General features: G+C 37.1%; 1 non-coding gene across 1 annotated transcript; it reads left to right on the top strand.

The window, feature by feature from the left end:
- Positions 1 to 2,157: 2,157 nt before the first annotated feature.
- On the top strand, positions 2,158 to 2,264 carry LOC113621367 (U6 spliceosomal RNA). Its single transcript, XR_003433154.1, has one exon. It is a non-coding gene; the product is annotated as a U6 spliceosomal RNA (small nuclear RNA).
- Positions 2,265 to 20,661: the final 18,397 nt, after the last annotated feature.

Raw genomic sequence — 20,661 nt, 5'->3', positions numbered from 1 at the left:
TAATTCTCAGTTATTTTAGCACAAATATATTTTAAACAAATTTAGAAACAGTATAAATGGAAATAAATATTTTTAAATGTTTTCAATGAATCTGTTTTTTAAATTTTTTCTTCTTCCTCTTCAGAGGAAGAATCTCTTAGTTTAGGAAATCTTTGTTTTATATTATTTTCATATTTGCTTAAAAATAAGTACTTTCATCTTATTTTATCTTAATATTTGGACTTTTATAAAGTCAGGAGATTTCCTAAAATTACACCTACGTCACCGATCCCTATTCATTACTATATTTGAGTTTCTCGAGAAAAACAAGGTTTGATATTTAAGAGCCTATTTTTTGTCTCCAACTTGAACTCATCTGTGATTTTTTGAAACTAAGAAACTAAATTAATTTGAGGTGCAAGTCTATAAAAAGAGGTACTTGTTATGGGAGTTTTGATGACTCCCATCTTTTTTTCCTCATAAACATGTCTGAAATCTATTATATTTTCCTTATAAAATGTCTGAATCTATTATATTCTAGAGGACACTGTCTCTTTGATGATGTGTCTTGCATTGGCCACATTCTGACTTTCTGATCCCTGGAAAAAAATTTCAACACCCGTTAAACAACTAGGTCTCAGAAAGTAGTTCCTGCCTTATCCATCCGGAAGGAACTTCTTAATTTAATTCTGAATACAATGATTGACTACCCTGAGAAAGAATTATGTCAGTTCTGTGTGTTTTGGACCCAAGTCTCTTGCACCAGCTCTTTCTCCAACCCTAGGACATGGGTCCCACAGGTAATCAGAGAGAGAGGTCAGATGAAATGTGTGACTTGTGTGGCAGGGTTCAGGACTTAACTCACATGTCAATTCAGACGTGCAGAGAAACATAGCTCCTTTATTTTGTCTATTGCCTGTCCCCTTCCTGAGCTCCCACATGCTGGTTTGCGGGAAAACTTAATTAAATTTCCAGTATGTTTTAATATTAGTTCAATCTGACAATTTAAATAACCCCTTTAGGTTATTCTCAGTCTCTCACATGAAGAAAAATATTGAGTCTTGGAGAGTTTCTATTTCCTCCTGCCCCATTTCTAACATTGAGTTGGTGTGAGTGGAAAGGTGAGTATTGCTCAAACTTGTGTTGCCCCGAGGCAAAGGAGAAGATTTGGGATTCTCTAAGGTGTGATGTCTTCTGAACTCCAAGGTTATGGCCATTGATTACTGAATTCTCTCCCGCGTTCAGAGCTGAGATCTGGAGAATATGAAGCTGTGGGCTGTTCTCTTGGCTCAGGAAGTGCTACCAGTGTGGACTTTGGCTGCTTTGTGTCAGCCACCAAGTCTCTAGCAGTTCCTCCATCTGGCCTTCTGTTCTTGGGGTCCTCTTCAGCTGTGGAGTCCTTATGCTTTTCTGTGGTGGGCTCCATGGTTGGCCTGTTGGATTTCACTTTGAATCCAAGCAATGGGGAAATGCAGGTGGCTTGGGAATGCGAAATATCGAGGCTTCTTTACCTAACCACACTGCTAAGGTTTCTTTGAGTGGCTGTGCCTTAGACTGGATACTCTACTAAGTGGTCCCATTTCAGATTCTAAATTGGGGGTAGTGGATCTCATTGGTACTGCATGTGTGACATATTACCTCCTTTCATGGTGGAAGCCAAGATGGAAAAAATTTGAAGGCATGTGTTGACTTGTCTTTTATCTTCTCTCTCTTTTTCACCATCTTATGTCCATAAAAGGGCAGACTTTCTTCCACTTCCTTTAAGACACATCCTCTGTCTGCCATAGTGATGGCTTAGCTGTGAGAGGATAGGCATCCTTTCCACACCATGGTAGAACTCTATAATCTAAGTTCTTGCTATCCTAAAGGAAGTATTAAAGTGATCTGGAAAACCTTCTCTCTATGCAATGATATGTCTGGCAAGGCTGTTGTCTTGGCACGTTACCCTATTTTGCATCTCAGAAGCTGCTTATAACTTTATTACACCTGGAATTTGCTCCGCAAAAAATACCAGTGTTTACCTTGCACGAACTGTATCACAGGCAGCTGTGACACCATTTTGAGGATTTTGGGGAGTCTTGGAGGCTGAGCTAAGACCTATTGGTTCTGTTCTTATTTTTCTACGGCCCCTTGCTTCAGCAATATTCTTGATATTTTGTTAATTAAAATGGAAGCTAAGTGCTCGCTTCGGCAGCACATATACTAAAATTGGAACGATACAGAGAAGATGAGCCTGGCCCCTGCGCAAGGATGACTCGCAAATTTGTGAAGCGTTCCATATTTTTACTGTCAAACAGAGTGAAGTAAGTCAGAAAGAGAAAAATAAATACCGTATGCTAACACATATATATATGGAATCTAAAAAAAAAAAAAAAAAAAAGGTTCTGAAGAACCTAGGGGCAGGACAGGAATAAAGACGCAGACGTAGAGAATGGACTTGAGGACACGGGGAGGGGGAAGGGTAAACTGGGACGAAGTGAGAGAGTGGCATGGACTTATATACACTACCAAATGTAAAATAGATAGCTAGTGGGAAGCAGCCGCATAGCACAGGGAGATCAGCCCAGTGCTTTGTGACCACCTAGAGGGGTGGGATAGGGAGGGTGGGAGGGAGACGCAAGAGGGAGGAGATATGGGGATATATGTATATGTATAGCTGATTCACTTTGTTATAAAGCAGAAACTAACACACCATTTTAAAGCAATTATACTCCAATAAAGATGTTAAAAAAAAAAAAGGAAGCTAAATGTATTCTTATGATGTATGTATTCTCTTTCTGCCAAAATATAGCCTGCTGAGATGTTGACCATCTATTTCACCTCCAAACCCATCAATCAGTTTCTATTACCTTATCCTTCCTTATCTTTAGAGAAGTTCGTCTTAGTGAAATTATATATTTTTACTTGCTTGCCTGCTTACTTTCTGTCTCTCTCACTACACTATAAGCTTGAAGAGAGGGAGGCTTTATCTGTTTTGTTCACTATGGTATTTCAATGCCTAGAACAGGATGTACTCATATTAGGGACCCAATAAAATATATGTTGAATAAACAAATTTATAAATAAATGGATGAATGAATAAATCTATATCCAGATTCTACAGTCAGTTGACTTTCTTTTCCTTCTAGGTTCAAGGTCTCTGCATAGGCTCATTAACAATGGCTGATCGTCAATGACGTTACTATAGATGACTAAGCAATCATATTCACCGAGGTTAATTCTGAGCTGTGTTTTTATTTCAAAATGTTTTTGGCCTGAAAATTTCATTGGTTCATGGAGAGCCTGTTTTGTGGAATTGGAGAAGTGGTATCCTGACTGTGGAATCAATGCAAGGTAAATTCACGCAACATTCAACAAATGCTATAAACTCTTAATATTCATTTGTTCATCATTGTATTTTGGTACCTATTCATTTGTTCATCATTGTATTTTGGTACCCAACCCCACTACGTGACACATAGTAAGCATTCATTAATGTTTGTTGAATTGGTTCAGTACGAAATGTGAGTTCAAAACTTCCAATTATGCTTTACGTGTTTGCATAAGTTACCCTGAAGTCACTAAACCTCAGATAAAACTATACTGTTCATGGTATGTTTACTCTAAAAAACAAAGATTATAAATCCTAGTCTGCTTTATTTTGTCTTAATTTAGGTCCTGAGACACTTCACAGCCAGCTAGAAGAAGGCATTATCAGTAAGTTCTTTACCATTGACACTTCAGTTCCAACAGTTCCACTGTGCTTTGTTCCAACACACTAGCTGACCTTAAAGCAGCAGAACAGAACTGTTCACAGATTAATCAAGAAGCCCTTGTTATGGAGGTTGAGGATTTGCACAATCATTGTTGACTGCTTGGGATGACTGATTACTTAGATCTCCTACGCTCAAAGGGGGCTGACCACAAGAATTGTCCAGATATCCAGGAATAAGCTGTTCCAAGCCTGTTTCTACAACGAACACAAGAGCCCTCTGCTTTCTCGTGATCATGGCTGTGAGTCATCTCAGCTGTGTCCCCAAGCCATTTGGGTCTCTTGGAAAGGCCTCACCTGTGTTTAGTGTTTTGGGAACTGAGATCTGGCCAAATCACAATGGCCACGGGACTGCTGGCATATTCAGGCAGTTCTCCAGCTGTTCAGTGAAATGATTAAATTGAGTTATCCTAACTCACTTTTATGATGCCAGTCGTGCAGTTTGGGGAACACAGATTCAGAAGTAGAGTCCGATGGTGGTGTTATTGTCTGCTGGTGTTTTGCTGGCATAAAAGTTACACTCATTTTCCATCAACATAGTGTATAGTTCATATGTGGTAGGCCACTTAAAGCAAAGAGGGGCTGATGGAGAAAAGTCACTCTATTCAATTAAAAAATATGTATTAAGCACTTATTGGTATTGGGTATTAGCCACTGCACTTAGTAGGCCCTGAGAGAGATACAAAGGAGAGCAAGAAACGATTCTTAGCCTCATGAATATATCGAATGTTAGATATATTTATGCTTGCAGATAAATAGAGCATACTTTGACACAGAAGACCAGTTAGTATTTTTTGTTTGCATGTGGTATAGGAGAATCGATGTACTTGCCTTAGACTGCAGCGTTAAGAAAGGTTAATGATTGATGACTTTTTCTTGTCTTTTGGAACACATAGTATCTCCTAACACTTCTTTTGCTCAAGTGCCAGAAACATTAAATATAGAACCGAAAATTGCATAATAGAAATGGGTGGGTTTTATTGAAACAAACCCAAAACAAAAACTAAACTAAACTGAACAATCAAAACGTATGCGTTATTGAACTGGAAGTTTACGTATTTTTTAAACATTCTTTGACATCCATTTTCTTTGGATCTTTTCCCCCCTTTTTTTCTTAATACTGAAAGTACTCAGAAGAAAATCCTATCTGTCTAGATTTATTTTATTCTTTGCCGAAGCCTGCACGGTTTGCAGAGTTCCTTTCAGTTACCAATGTAATAAGGGTGATATTTTTAACTTCAAACCCTTGATGATTATTTTTATTTCTCAGGAAAATCCTTTTTTCACCCTTCTATCCTGCTCACCAGCAGAGAGAAAACAGCACCTTATAAGTCTTTCTTTCCTCCTATGGCGTGTTTCATAACACCAGTGCTCTTCACTTCAGCTCAGCTTCCAAATTTAATTCATTTGTTAGGCCTATTTTTACCTTGAGACATGAAATCTGAATGTGTTGCTAAACTATCAGAGAAAGTGCTTTTCTTTGTGCCTTCCATCTAAGGCAATGTGTGCTTTCCTAATGGTATTATTTATAGCTGTGGGCTGTGAAAACGGAGCACAGACAGGCTGCTTACGTCCCCTGTCACACTTTTTTTTTGGTTAGAGTAGTTAGTCATTAGTACTGAATTGTTTGGTCACGAGCGGGGAGAGAGTGAAAATGTAAAATTAAATATACTTCATTTTCATGGTTCTGGTGTGAAATCTATGGGGGAAATCCCTGAGTGGGGTAACCCGACCAAAGGGTTGCAGGTATTTGGTGTTACTCAGCATCTCCTGCCTCATCCCTTCTGCCCTGGAAGTCTGTGTTTGTGAATTTACTAGTCAGGATAGGCTAGTTTATGTTGCATTAACAAATAAGTCCCCTACCCCCCAACCTCAGTGATTTATAGGCTGATTAATTGTAGCTTCTATACCATGTCCTTTCCATATTGGCTATTGCTCTACTTCCTGTCATCTGATAGAGCAGCCTCTACCTGGAACACTTGGTTGTTGTAGCAGAGGAAAAAGAAACACGGCAAACCGCTTGCCAGCTCTGAAAGCCTCTGTGTGACCCACATCATTTCTGTTTACATTTCATTGGCTAAAGCAAGTCACATGATCACTTCTGAGTCCATCAGAGCAGTGATATATAATCCTTCTTCAGGGAGGGACACTGTAGATAGGGGCCCCAGAATATTTGTTGAACAAACTACCGCAGTGGGCGTTCACTGACTTTCATTTGACAATAGTCAACAGAAAGTAAGAACTTTCCAGACAAGGACTGAATCTTGTGACTGAGCTTGGCAAAGAGCTAGTATCTTTTTTTATTTTTTCTGGGGAGCTAGAAATAAGGTAGAAGTCCTCATTGCTTAGAACTCTAGGCCACTAGATTTGAAGGCCGCTTTCTAATGTATTTACATACTTGTTATATCCATATTCATTATGCTATTGTTTGATCTACTCAGTTAAAAAATAACTTCATGATGTTTGGTGTTTTATGACTATCATTTTGTCCTTCCTGTGTGTCCAGGTTCATCTCTCACCACACTCCTGCCTCAGACTCTAGGCTCTGGCTGCAACTATTTGCTATTCTAGAACTTTCCTTAGAATGCCGTTTAGTCTTGCCTTGTCTGGCCAACTCCTCTCATCCTTTAGGGCTTAAAGTCAATATCACATTTCCTAGCCTTGGTCAGGTGCCTCTATGCTCTAATAGGAGGCTGCCAATATTTATCATTACCATAACATTTATCCCATGAAAGTATGTTATTGTTTGTTTATCAATTTTTTCTCATTATATTTAATTCATCATTGCCCTGGGAGGCCCACAACTGTAGCCTCAATTCCTATCACTCTCCTCCATTGACCCTGATGCTCCAGCCACACTGGCCCTCTTTCTTTTCTATGAATCAGCCCAATTTGACCACACCTTGGTGCCTTCTCACTATCCATTCCTGCTGCCTGTTCTCTCTTGTCTTCAGAACACTGGTCCTTTTCTGTCATTCTGGTTTCAGCTTAAATATCACTTCCTTAGAGATGCCTTTTTTCCGAGTACTTAATCTAAAGTAGCCACCCAGACTCTGGCTATCATATCACACTGTCTTTGCATACTCCTTATCACTATCCAGTACTTTTTCTTATTCATTCATTTGTTTGTCATCTGCCTCCTTCCATTAGAATATACTCTAAGAGAGCAGAAAACTTTCAGTTCTGTTTATTTCTGTGTTACTGAGGACAGTGTTGGTTATTAATACTGTTAGGTAGTCAATAAATAGTTGTTGACTTTTTAATGAATTAATGACGTTATAGTAGTTCTTCAAAATCAAGGTTAAAGCTTTCATTGTTGTTAAGCACTCAATACATATTTATTTATTATTAAAGAAATTAGTGAAATTCTAGAGGTTCTTCAAAATCCACATGAAATCTCATCTTCCATTGATAATTTCCACCCACACTACCAATCTTTCACAGCACTTCTTAGTATTTTTTAATCTAGTCATAATATCTTCTCATTTTATTTTTACAGGTTTATGTTATGCCCCTGATGATGACAGTATATTTTACTTTAGTTCCCCCTTCGATTCTTAGCAAAAAATTTGGAAATTATATTTTGGGATAGATTTTATCTCATCAGTGGATTGTATAAGAAGACTTTGTTAGGCAAGTCTTATTGTCATAGATTACTCATATCAGAAATGAATTTACCAAGAGTCAAAGATTCCTACAAAGATCTTGAATCACTCAGACCAAATTTTCATGACCTTCTATGACTAAAGCCTGGAGAATTAATTTCCATGACTCTATGGAAATTGCCTGAGATGGACTATTAAGAAGATGCCATATGATTTGGTAATCACTGAAGAAACTTTTCCATAATTGGATTCATGTATCATTTCTTACTCTTTCAAATGAAACATTCATCAGATTTTGATTTTAATACATTTCCACTTCACTAACAGGGTATATGACCTCAGACAAGTTAGTGACTTCTCTGTGTCTTGGTTTCTTCATCTCTAGGTAGGAGATAATAGTATTGACCTCTCAGAGTTGAGAGGATTCAATATATTAATACACATAAGCACTTAAAACATTGTCAGGAAAGAAGAAGGTGCTACATTATTGTTAGCTATCATCATTATTATTTTTAATAATGTAAGCTAAAATCAATGGTGAACTTCTAGGAGATGCTTGAAATTAAATTTTTAACTAGAAAACAAAGACAATACAATAAACCTTGAAGAGTAATAAGTTGGTTCAACTTACAAAGCTCTGCCAAAGATGTGGCATCTTTACACTTGCAAGCCTACCTGTAAAATTTACCTTCAGAGATTCTAGAATACAGCTTATAGTCTAAGCCAGTGGGATTCAAACTGGGTTCTGTGGGGCTCCTTCTAAGGTCACTGTGGAGTGTTTGGATTGGGGAGGAGCAAAGAACCTACGTGTGTGAGATTTACCACTCCTCCAACCCTGTTCCTTTCCTTGCCTGTTCTAGCTCCAGAATAGAAAATTTTCCTGATTTAAAAAGTTAGGTTTTTGCATAACATTTTTGGAGTGTGTACCTTCAAAAAATGTGTGAGAGGTTTGAACACTATTGGTCTAAGTTATAATTTGGGGGCAGTAAAGCTAATTGCATGGGAGCTGGGGATGAAAAAGGGCAGAAATGAAGACCTCTTTTGGCTCTAAGAGTGGCCCTGGGAAGTAAATACATCAGTTGGGGAATGCCACCCTTGTTCTCTCTACCTTGTTTTGCTTTTCCTCCTTCCTCCTTCATTCACTTCCATGTCCTTGACCCTTAGTTGCAGACCAAGACCCAGCATTTGATTTATTCATTAACTTGATCTTGGCCTTATCTTTGATACCATGGAGATCACTATATTTGATATTGAGAGATGGATTTTGGATATCCAGCAGAACCTCTGTGTACCCCAAACAGGATGATGTCCAAATACCCAGTCATGTTGATGAACAACCTTAGGCTAACTGTTTAGCATGTAGAACAAATAAAATATTAATAAAATGTTACATACTTTAACTGGTTGCTATATGGTCATATAAAAAGATCCTTCATTGATGTGGTGAATTCATCCTTTCTCTGATGCAGATCAATATGTAGGGAGACCGAAAGTAAGAAATACAGAAATGTTCTGGAGGAGTTTTTCAGGAATTTATCTTGTCAAGGGAAAGCATTGGTATGATTAAGCTTGAAGAGATAGCATTATTATATTTTAGTAATATCTTATCCCACCATTTTGATCCCACAACTTTGATTATTCCTATGTGTTGATCTGTCTCTTTCTTTGCATGTTTCTTTTTGTCTCCCTTTATTCTCTCTTGGCTTTCCCATTCACCTATTCTCTCTCTTCCATTCACCCATCTTCTTTCTCTTCCTTGACCTCTTTCCCTTTCCTTTTCTCTATTAAGTTGCTTATAATTTTCATATGGGTTAATAGAGGAATAATGATATTTGCATTAAATATTACTGGTACAAATAATCTCCATAGAATAGAACTGACAACATCTTAAATTGCACATGGTAAAATTTGTTATTGACTGAAAATTAATGGAAGAATAAGATCTTCTTAACAATATTTAGGTCTGCAAATTCTCACCCAGAAATATTGAACTTGGTAGATATAATGGCTACAAGAGAAAACCCACAAAGATTGAAAGAAATCAATAAAAATTGATATGACAGAAACCTCGCTGATGAATGAAATTATGATTTTATAAGTATTATAATTTATAATTTAGATGGAAAACAACTAATGTCAAAGAAATAATCTCAGTTAAATAAAGAAGAAAATTGAAAAAATATTGAAAAATAGTTACAGTACTATTTTGATCAAGGAATAATTTGGCTTAGTGGTATTTGCTCTGGGACCTAATTTCTTGATGAAAATTTTAGCAATATTGGCCTAATCTGATCAAAATGTTTGTACTATACACATCCTCAGGGTCAAAATTTCTTCAGAGACAAAAACAGCTGTGTCAAAATGGTGGGGTTGAAACATCCTATAAATATTATTTTGTAATCTGATTTTTATTTAACAATTTATTTTGTAGAATTTTCCATGTCATTGGATATTTGTCTACAATATTTCAATGGCTGCATATTCTAGTTTTTGAAAATATAATAGTTTATTTAATTGGTTTTCTATTTTGTATATTTAGATTGTTTTAAACTTTTTGCTATAACAACTCTGTGAACAATACCTTTACAGATCAGTGGCACACTTTTCATAAGAGGAACATTTCTTGAATCTTTCTATTTCTGTAAGGGTTTCAGAAATAGATATTGTCTGAAAAACTACTGTGAAGGAAAAAAGACTCTGTATGTCTTTCTTTTTTACTTCAAGTTCTGGTTATCTGGCATTGACTATTTATTAAGAGCCTTTCAGATTAAATTAAAACTTTTAAACTTCCAGGGTTGCCTGAAACTGTGACAAAATATGAGACAGCATCTGATCTTTGCTTTTAAAATAAGTAAACCTGAAATATCTCAACCCAAATAGCTCAAAAACAGCATGAAAGGATTGAAATGTCATATAGGAGCTGCTAGGATTTGATCGGTCGGAATTTATTTGTCTTGTGCTTAGTCCAATGCTATTTATAGTCAAAGGTAAATATAATTTTAGCCCTCTTTTTGGAACCACAAGCAGAACCAAATGTAGTTTCTGTAAGAGGCTAGAAGAAATGGATTGGGGATAAACTAATTTCATACTCATTGCTTAGCATAGTAAATACAATTCATTAATAGTCATTGAATGAATGAGTAAATAAGTTAGTGAAAATGAATTTTTTAAATTTTATTTTATTTAAAAAAATTTTATTTTTTGGCTGTGTTGGGTCTTCGTTGCTGTGCGTGGGCTTTCTCTAGTTGTGGCGAGCGAGGGCCACTCTTCATTGCGGTGAGCGGGCTTCTCATTGCGGTGGCCTCTGTTGTTGCAGAGCACAGACTCCAGGTGCACGGGCTTCAGTAGTTGTGGCGCATGGGCTCAGTAGTTGTGGTGCACGGGCTGTAGAGCACAGGCTCAGTAGTTGTGGCACACGGGCTTAGTTGCTCTGTGGCATGTGGGATCTTCCTGGACCAGGGCTCGACCCCGTGTCCCCTGCATTGGCAGGTGGATTCTTAACCACTGTGCCACTAGGGAAATCCTGAAAATGAATTTTAATTTCATACTTTGTGACAAGCAAGATATCTACAAAGTCTATCACCTGGCATCTAGTGCTGCAAGTTCAGGTATTCAGCATGAATTCTTGCCAGATGAATGCAGAAATAAATACATATTCCTGTTGCCTTGGATATCACTGTATATTTAAAAGATGTCTGAGGCCAATGTGATCACATTGTAGCACTGGTTACACTGAGTGGTCAATGGTATGAACTTGGGCTTATGATGGCTTTATGTGGCTGGTGATGAAGGCTGTGAATGAATGCTGTGAGGAAGTTAGTTTACCCCACAAAAATAACCACAGTGTGTAAATCATCTACAGGGTGCCAGGCACTCTCCCATTTTGTAGATGAAGAAACAGAGGCTGAGAATGTTAAAAACAAAGAGACAAAAAGAACAAAAACTTTTTCAAGCCTGCACAGGCAAGAGGTTTAGCTGAGACATCTACCCGCTTCTTTATGGTCCTAAAGCCTGTGAACCCCATTACACCCATTGCCTCTTCTTCAAGTTGATAATCCAACAATGTTTCTTAAAATCACTCATCATCCCAGTACCCAGAGATAGTAGCTAGTATTTTCTAGAATTTTAAGAATCCTGTTTGTACTATCAAAAAAGATATTTGGGATTATCCTTTCGGTTCTGTACTGTAGTTTCCTTTATTTACTGTTTTCTTTTTCTTTTCACAATGTATTTGAACATTTCCTCATGGAATTAGATATCCTTCCCCATACACTTCAGTGGTAACTTCCCCCACCAGAACCCCAAGTAAATTATAAGGTCTTTGAGGGGAGAGACTTAGAAAAATGCATCTATCACAGTGTTTAGGGTAACACTGGACATAAAGCAGATAATAATAACTATTATAGCTACATTATATAGTGTTTATTTTGTGCCAGGCAATGGGCTAATCATAATGTGGATTAATTCATTTAACTTTTATAAAAGATCTGTGAGGCAATACTATTAGTACCCCACTTTCCATACGAGGAAAGTGTCTAGGTCATCTATGGTTACTGAGTGGCAGAGGCAGGTTCAAACCTGGCCAGTCTGGCTCTGAAATCAATGCTTCTAACCACCATGCTCATCTACCTAAAATAGATCCGCAATGAATACTTGTCAACTCTAGGAAATGGCGAGTAAAGGTAATTATGGGTGTGCCTTGACATTTCCCATGTGCAAAAAGCCCACAGTTCATCCCCATTGCTGACCTGCCTGAATTCTAGATTCTTCTGCTAGGCTTTTAAATTAAAGATTCCATCCATATTTCTCCCAATTTCCATTTGAACTTTTGGTTTAGTGAGACTGAATGCATGACCACCCCATGTCCATTGTCATTTTTTAAAATCTTGACTCTATCCAAATTCTCTCCACCATTGCAAGCTTAGCTTAGTTCCTGGGTCCTCCACAAAACATTCCCTGTGTCCTCAGACCTTGTTTCCTGTCTCTCTCCTTTGGACTCGTCTGGTCTAATGTTAAAGATTTTGTCTTATTCCTCTTCGTATTTCTTAATGTCTCAGAAAAAATGCTTGATTCCCGGCAGGAAGTCAATATTCTTTTGTTGAGTGAGGAAATGCCCAAATGAATAAATAAGAGTTACACTCTTTTGCAGCTGATTGCATCTGCAGTAGCCTTATCTCTACAAATAGACTATAAGCTATAACCAGGCACTAGAGAAATAAAATCACATAAACTGGAAACAGCAGAAAAAATGGACAACAGAAATCAAGCAACAGTTACTTCAAGGTATTAGACTTATCAGACACAGACTGAAAAGAAGGCAAAGAAGGATCAACTCTGACCATTTCTCCATCCTCCAAGTGCCTGGTACAATCCGAATCAGCACAAGGTCCTCAGCCAATACCTGTAGTTGTTGTGGCTCAGCTTGGAGTACATAAATGGTGGAGAAGACAGTGCACTTTAGAGATTAAGACATATTTTGCCCTTTTATCAGATGCACTTACTTTCTTATTTATTTGTATTTTCTGTTTGCTTGCTAAGAATATTTATTAAGGAATTATTTTGAATGAATCACTATTTTCAGGGTTAACAAAATTAAATTAAAAAAATTTTAATTTTAACTATTTGTTGTTAGTGTGTAGAAATGCAATTAACTTTTATGTTTTAACTTTATATTCAGCTACTATTCCAAACTTATGTATTAATTTTAATAATTTAACTATAGATTCTTTTGGATTTCCTATTCATATAATCATATTGTCTGAGAATAATGACAGCTATATATATATTTTTTATTCTTAAAGCTTCCATTAATTTTTATTGCCTTATTTAATTGGCAAGTATATTTAATTCAATGTTGAATAAAAGTGGTGATAGGAGGCATCCTTGTCTTGTGACTTGTCTCAGATGGAAAGCTTTTATATCGCACCATGAAAGAGGAATTCTTGAATCCTTGGTTTGGTGTTTTCAGTCATTATCCTTTAAATATTGCTTCTGTCCCAACTGGTCTTTATCTTCTTCATGAATCGTATTATATGTTAGAGTTTCTCACTGCATCAGCTAAGTGTCTTTCCATCCTTTTATGTCTCATTTTACTCTGAATATTTCTTTTGATCTAACCCTCGTTTCACAAATTTCCTCTTCACGTCATCTAATCTGTTGTCAAACTCATCCACTGCATCCTTAAATTCAATTGTGCTTTTCAATGAAGTTTATAGAGCTTCTATGTGGCTCTTTGTTACTAGTTTCCAATTCTCTGCCAAATTTCTCAGTCTTGTTTTTTATCTCCATCAACATTGTAAAATAGTAAATATTATATTTTAAAGTCTGCATCTGATAAGTCTAATACCTTGAAGTAACTGTTGCTTGATTTCTATTGTCTATTTTTTCTGCTGCTTCCAGTTTATGTGATTTTATATTTCTTGTGCCTCATTATTTTTTGTTGTATTTAGGACATTGTGCACAACTGTTTTTAGAAATAATCTAAGGTCTAGGATAATCTTACCTTTCCCTAGAGAGAATTAACATTTGCTCTGCCATGCTTCTGACTGTGTTTGCGATATGGTAAGTTTCAGGAGATGATGTAAAGGTGTCCTGCAATCCTTTAAAAGCCTGTCTATTCTGGGTTCATCCTTAAGATGTGTCTTTCAGGGTCTCAACAGAGAGCAAAGAGTGTTCACGTGAGCTCTTCTTCTGGGTGGACCCTGGCCCCAAACTTTGTTCCTCCAGCTCTGGCAGACTGTCGAAAGTACTCCAGCTCAGTTTCTCAGCCACTTTATCTAGAATTGGCACAAGTCTCCAGGGGAAATGTGACCCCAAATGCCGAAGTTTTCTTTCTGGGTTTCTGCCTTTTCCTGAATCTTTGTCCTTTTTCAGTGCTTTGTTGACTCTGCTATGCTTTCAAGTGGAAGTATTTATATCATAGAACTTGCCCTCATTACATAGTCTGCTATTACTGGAATCAGAATGTCTCTGTGTTCCTGACTTTTGATTTTAGATTTTTTGTGCTCCACTCTCTATACTGTTTGAAGGAGTGAATCTTTTGAAATTTATGCATATTCCTGTTTCTGTTTGTTTGTTTGTTTGTTTTTAGCACTGCAAAGTAAGTTGCTTGGATATCTAAAACTCTAGCTACCTAAAGTGAACAAAATGTTGGGTGTTTGTTGCAGAGATGGACTGGACATGCTCACACATATCAAAATACAGCTGGAAAAACTAGTTATAAGACAAGTGTTGAAAATAGGCTATTAAAAAGAAAAGCATCCTGTCAAATTTGATTTTCCTGTATCGTGAAACTGTTTTATCCTTTTTCATTCCAGGGTAGGTGTACTAATGTTGGTCTTTCTGCTTAGAAAGGGAAGACTACAATATCATCATTTTTGTATTCCTTAGCAACTCTAAAATAACAAATAATAGCAAATTAATGGAAGAAAAAGAACAAATTTATAAAGGGACAAGTTTGGGCTTCACGTTTCCTTTGGCTTCTTTAAGATAACAGCCAGTGGAGAAATAAATGTTTATAACATTTCTTTGAAAGTTCCCTTTAAGGTTTTTATCAGAAATAACTAAGGACAAGATTTATGCCAAGTAGAAAAGTATCCTGTTAACTAAGTGATACATTACAAACAAAAATAAATACTAAAAGTGAAAATAATTGACTGATTTCTTTCTTTGGACTAGTAATACATTTTTGTTTCCAGTTATAAACAATGGATATAGATGAGACTCTATCAAATACCACTCATAATACAGCAGCCAGAGTGATTTTTTTTTAAACAAATCAATCCTACAATGGCTATCAATTGCACCTAGAAACAAAAACTGAATCATCACATGACGTATAAGAAATTACCGGGACTTCCCTGGTGGCGCAGTGGTTAAGAATCTGCCTGCCAATGCATGGGACACGGGTTCGACCCCTGGTCCGGGAAGATCCCACATGCCATGGAGCAACTAAGCCCAATGCGCCACAACTACTGAGCCCGTGTGCCACAGCTACTGAAGTCCGCATGCCTAGAGCCTGTGCTCCGCAACAAGAGAAGCCACCACAATGGGAAGCCTGTGCACCACAACTAGACCACGCTCGCCACAACTATAGAAAGCCCGAGTGCAGCAATGAAGACCCAATGCAGCCAAAAATAAAATAAATAAATACATAAATTTATATTAAAAAAAAATTACCTAACCTCCATGATTTGACCTCCACTTTCCCTCTCCCCTCCTTCACTGGACGCCATCACTGCCTGATTTCTTTTTATTCCTTGAACACAACAAGATTGTTTCTACCATAAATGTTTGCACGTGTTGGTCCCTTTACCTAGAAGCTCTTGTCTTTAGCTTTTCTCTTGGCTGGCCTCATTTTTATTGTCCAGGTTACAACGTAAATTCCTCAATGAGAACATATCTCACAAACAGTCTAAATTAACCTCCCCTCATCTCTGCTGCCCCTACTTCAATCCCATTCAATCAGCTTGTTTCATTTTCTTCATAGCATATATCATTATCTGCAACTATCCTGTCCATTTGTTTTCTTACTTGCTTGTACTCTATCTTCTTTAGAAAACAGGCATCTGGCTATTTTCCAGAGCCTAGAACAGTGTCTGTCACACAATGGATCTTGAAAATAATTATTGATAAGCTTTCAAATGTGATATTTGAAAGGTTGTTGTAAAATATGTGTTATTTTCATAGAAAATTTCATTGCCTACCTCAGCAAATTTTATGTCAGAAAAAATTGTTACAATGAGATTCCTCATAGAGAGGTAATTCTGGCCTAAAGGGTATTAAGTGTCCAACTTAAAATGAAGACCTTCCTCAAACAGTGTTCAAATTTGCCTAGAAGATTGAATGATCCATTTCTCTATTTCTCTATCTATTCATATATATGGCATTTAGGAGACATATATATTCATATTCATATGGAAGAATGAGATCATACATACTCTGAAGAAGAAATTTGGAAGTGAGTCTTTCATTAAAAATATTTTTTGAACCTCATTTGCCCTCTGTCAAGCAGTTGATGACGTATTTCTGATTAATTTTAAATAGTAACCTTTCTACTTAGACAAAATGCACCCCTTAACGCTCACCCCCCAATATTGCACACGCACACGAGCACACTGTCTCAGGGTTGGGATGATACTCAGAGGAAACAAATACTGTTACTAAGATGGTAATAAAATTTCCAGTTACCATGTCTACCTTTCATCAAAGTCTATATGTATGGGAGCTCCTAAATCTAGCTAAAAATGTGTACTGATATTCATCTGGCATAGAATTGGGATTAATAATTAAATCCAGTTATATTAAAAATCTACCACTATCTATCAAGTGAAGATTTAGTCTTTACCTGTGGCAGGCAGAATTCTAAATGGCCCCTAAAATTCCCTTGGAGCACATACCCTATATGATCCCTTGCCTGTGAATAGGATGGATTTCACTCCTGTGAATAGGTTACACTATGTAGCAAAAGTGAAGGGATTTTGCAAATGGAATGAACGTTCCACATTAATTGACTCTGAGTTACTCAATAAGATTGTCCTGGTGGGTTTGACCTAATCAGATGGGCAGCTCCGAAGTCTGCGGCCCACTTCCACACCAAACACCTCAGGAACATGAGTAGTACACAAATGTAATCATTTTAATGTCGTGGTATTAGTGAAATGAATCCTCCCAGAGAAATGAAGAATGCTTTATAATTTGAAAATCCCTTCCTAATTTTCCTTTTAAAAATGTATGTTTTTGAATATACTATTCCTTCAAAACAAAGATCCCTCAGGTTCTTTATATCAATTGCCGTCTGCCAGCGTCCTTCACACGTGGTAAGGCCTCTTTAAACCTTATGTGATAAGAGCCATAGGACACAGCCCCACAGACGTGGGACCTGCAAAGGAGTGGACTGGGCCAAAATCAATTAGGCTAAAGTTAATTATGATTTGTTTTTTGAATGGTAAATGTCTCGATGGCAAGATTCTCAAAATTCTTCTGCTGATACAGTCACTTATTTGTATAAGAGACAGCAGGAGGCGGATGTAGTTCTAACCATTAGGTCGTGTTATGTTTAAAAGGAACATTAATTCTATTGTTTCTGGTTTAAAAGTAAACTATATCCACATTGCATGCTGAGATACCAGCCAATGCTCCGAAACACCCACATTCATTTAGTACTTTATTGTCTTCTATTCATTTCATCCCTTTCCTAAGCCGCGGCTCACTCCACAGCCCTCTCCCCACCCCTGCCTTGTACATCTTTAAGAAGGGGCTCATTTCCCTTCACTTTGTGTGCTTTCTTTGCTGATTCCTAATTATTTTACTGCATTAGTCGAAGCTGTTAGCAAAGTAGCTCCAAGAACAGACTTCATAAGAGTGACAGATTTTGACTTTCATATAAAATTATAAATCCGTGTCCATGGAAACAGAAGGGAAAGCAAAACCTCAGATTCCCTTCCTTTTTATCTTGCCGGGTGGCACAATGAAAAGTAACCACAGTGGAAAGAGCTGAGAACAATTATGTGTTGCAGCAAATCCAATATCCCAGGTGTCAGGAAAGCACAGTTCCACAACCCATAGATTTTGGTTTATTGCTAAGGAGGTGCGCTTCAACATGGTTCAGCCACCATAAATCTGGACGTGTGATTCTAATCTATCAAAACCTGAAAGCGTCAGAATGTTATGTTTCAAGAAAGACTTTTTTTTGGATAGGATTACTGTGACAGTTTTGAAATGACAGAGATGTTTTTACCTGTGAATACTTTCTTGTTTATTTATTGGTATACTATTGTGATGTCTGTGGAAATTTGCCATTGACATCTCCTTCAAGAGAGCCTGCTAGCGAAGTGTAGTTGATGGAGACACTCAGCTGCCCTTCCTTAGTATCCATCCCAGTGGCCACTCTTTTGATGGCTATCCCCAGCCAATGACCAAATGACTGTGGGATCTGGGACCTTTTTAACATCAGTTTTGGCTCTTCAGCTCCCCATTCATCTGGCCGATATTTACATGGAACTGCCCTGCAGGCTGAGACTCTTCCTATCCAGACCTCCTTCCTTCTCTTTCTTTCAGAAGCATCACACCTGCATCTGGCAGTGGGAGCCTCCCCCTGGCTACTTCTGCTCCTTCCTCTTTATCCTTCACTGATATTCCCACCATCAAATCTTTGCATGTCTAATCACACTGTGGTGTCTGCTTCTCAGAGGACCCCAGCTGGCATAACTGCCTTTTCCCAGAAAAGTATATAAAATGGTTTACATAAGTACCAGCAATACAATGAGAGATTTAAAATAGGCATGAAATATTAGTAAATGGGAAAATAAAGTTAAGATAGTAGAATGGAGTCCCAAAGGGGTTAATTTACAGAATGAACATTATATATGGGTCATATATTTGGAAACATATGAGTAAGATAATTCTTGTTTTACTGTTTAGAATAACTAATAACATAGAGGACCCAGAAAGTGTTGGGAAAAGACAAATTTCTTACCATCAAAGCAATTTTGACCACGTTTTGATTATCTGTGTTAGTGACTTAGAGGAGTGGTATGGATATAACCAGCTCTTGGTAATTTTAAGAAATCAATTTCATTTGGCATTGGATACACAAGCATATATTGTGCAAATATATATTTATAGCAGACTTTCTTTTTCTAATATTTTTCTTCTATTAATATCGGCATTAATTGGTATATATCTGACTTTTTTAGGATGTGTGACAGTGGTGGGAAGAAATTAAAATATCTTGCGGATCTTTCACCGTATAAACCTCATGATACTATTGGAGAATGTGTTGGTCCCAGCAGGGCCCATTATGTCCTCATGGTTCTTCATATAAATCAAAGTGGTCTATATCTTCTCAATCCAATCTCAGCCAGAAATCCAGATGTGAATAATAGTAATGTACATTCAACTGTCAGAAAAATAAATTACAAATTAATTTCACTCATACACAACACCGTGTTCCACTCTGGTGACTAACCTTTTATATTATGTGCTCTGGAAAAGTAACTTTCTGTCAGAGAAGGATCTGGGGTTAGAAGAGACACTAAGTTGAGCATAAGTCAACATTGCAGTTTTGTTGAAAAAGGTCAAGAATGTCACTGGAATATATAAATATAAATGTGGAACCCTGCATGGGTAGAATCACACTAAAATGCTGTATAACACGGAGACAGGATAATAGTGGTTAAACACAGGGACCTGGAGCTAATTAATGTTAGCAGTTGCGACCATACTAGTGTCTTCACTTTTATCTGTCAACCATTATCCTTTCAACCTTTCTTCAGGGAAACATAATTCAGGAAGTTTTAGCCAATTACTTTGAGCCAGAAGACAGTCAAACTCAATCTACAGTTATTACTGTTGTCCCGCCCATACTTGTTAAATGTAATACAGCTGTGATGATTTCTTTCTCCATCTTATCTCCATTTAAAAATTATTAGCTCATTCATACATAATTTTTACTTTATACCACCAACCACCATTCCAAGCTTGACTAGGGAAGTCTGTTGATATTATAATAATGATTTGTGTTAGAGTCAGTTCTAGTCAGATCATTCAGATGATAGGTCATATTCTAAGCTGTATAATTTAGGGAGAATTTAGGAATTATTCAGGAGAGAAAGAAACAAAGCTTGGTAAAGAGCCAAAGGATGTGTAAGAAAAGGATATAAAGAGCACTTTCCTGAAGTAGAGAAACCAGAATCCCAGATAATATGGATTTAAAAGAAATCAAGGTATCATTTACAAACAGTAGTATGTACAAATCTTAAGGCCCATGAATTTTTAGAAAGTAAACACACCCAGATAAACTGCATTCCCAATAAGCCAGAAACTTCCATCATGCCCCATTATTAAGTCATTAAATTATTCCTCAAAATAACGATTGCTCTGATTTCTTGTCATTGTAGGCTCTTTTGGCCAGTTTTTGAAAACTTCCCTCTTTTTCTTTCTTCCTTCCTTTCTTTCTTCCTTCCTTCCTTTCTTTCTTTCTTTCTTTCTTCCTTCCTTCCTTCCTTCCTTCCTCCCTTCCTCCCTCCCTCCCTCCCTCCCTTCTTTCCTTTCTGTCCTTTCTTCCTTTCCTTATTGCTTTTGTTCTTTCTTTTTTTAGTTTTCTGGTTGATTTAATACAACATTATGCTTGTGAGGTTCACCTATATTATGTGCAGCAATAATTTCTTTTAATATTTATATAGCCTTCCATTGCATGACTTAACCATTCCATTGATGAGGGACAACTGGGCTATTGCCGTGTTTTGGTTATTATGAACAATGCTGCTGTGAACATCCTTCTATGTGTCTTTTGGTGCACATCTATACATATTTCTATTGTGTTTA

The sequence above is a fragment of the Aethalodelphis obliquidens genome, unplaced genomic scaffold, assembly GCF_003676395.1.
Source record: "Aethalodelphis obliquidens isolate GAN/ISIS:26980383/991018 unplaced genomic scaffold, ASM367639v1 scaffold8, whole genome shotgun sequence".
NCBI lineage: Eukaryota > Metazoa > Chordata > Mammalia > Artiodactyla > Delphinidae > Aethalodelphis > Aethalodelphis obliquidens.
Note: the sequence above shows the minus strand (reverse complement) of the source record. Positions and strands in the feature narration are given on the sequence as shown.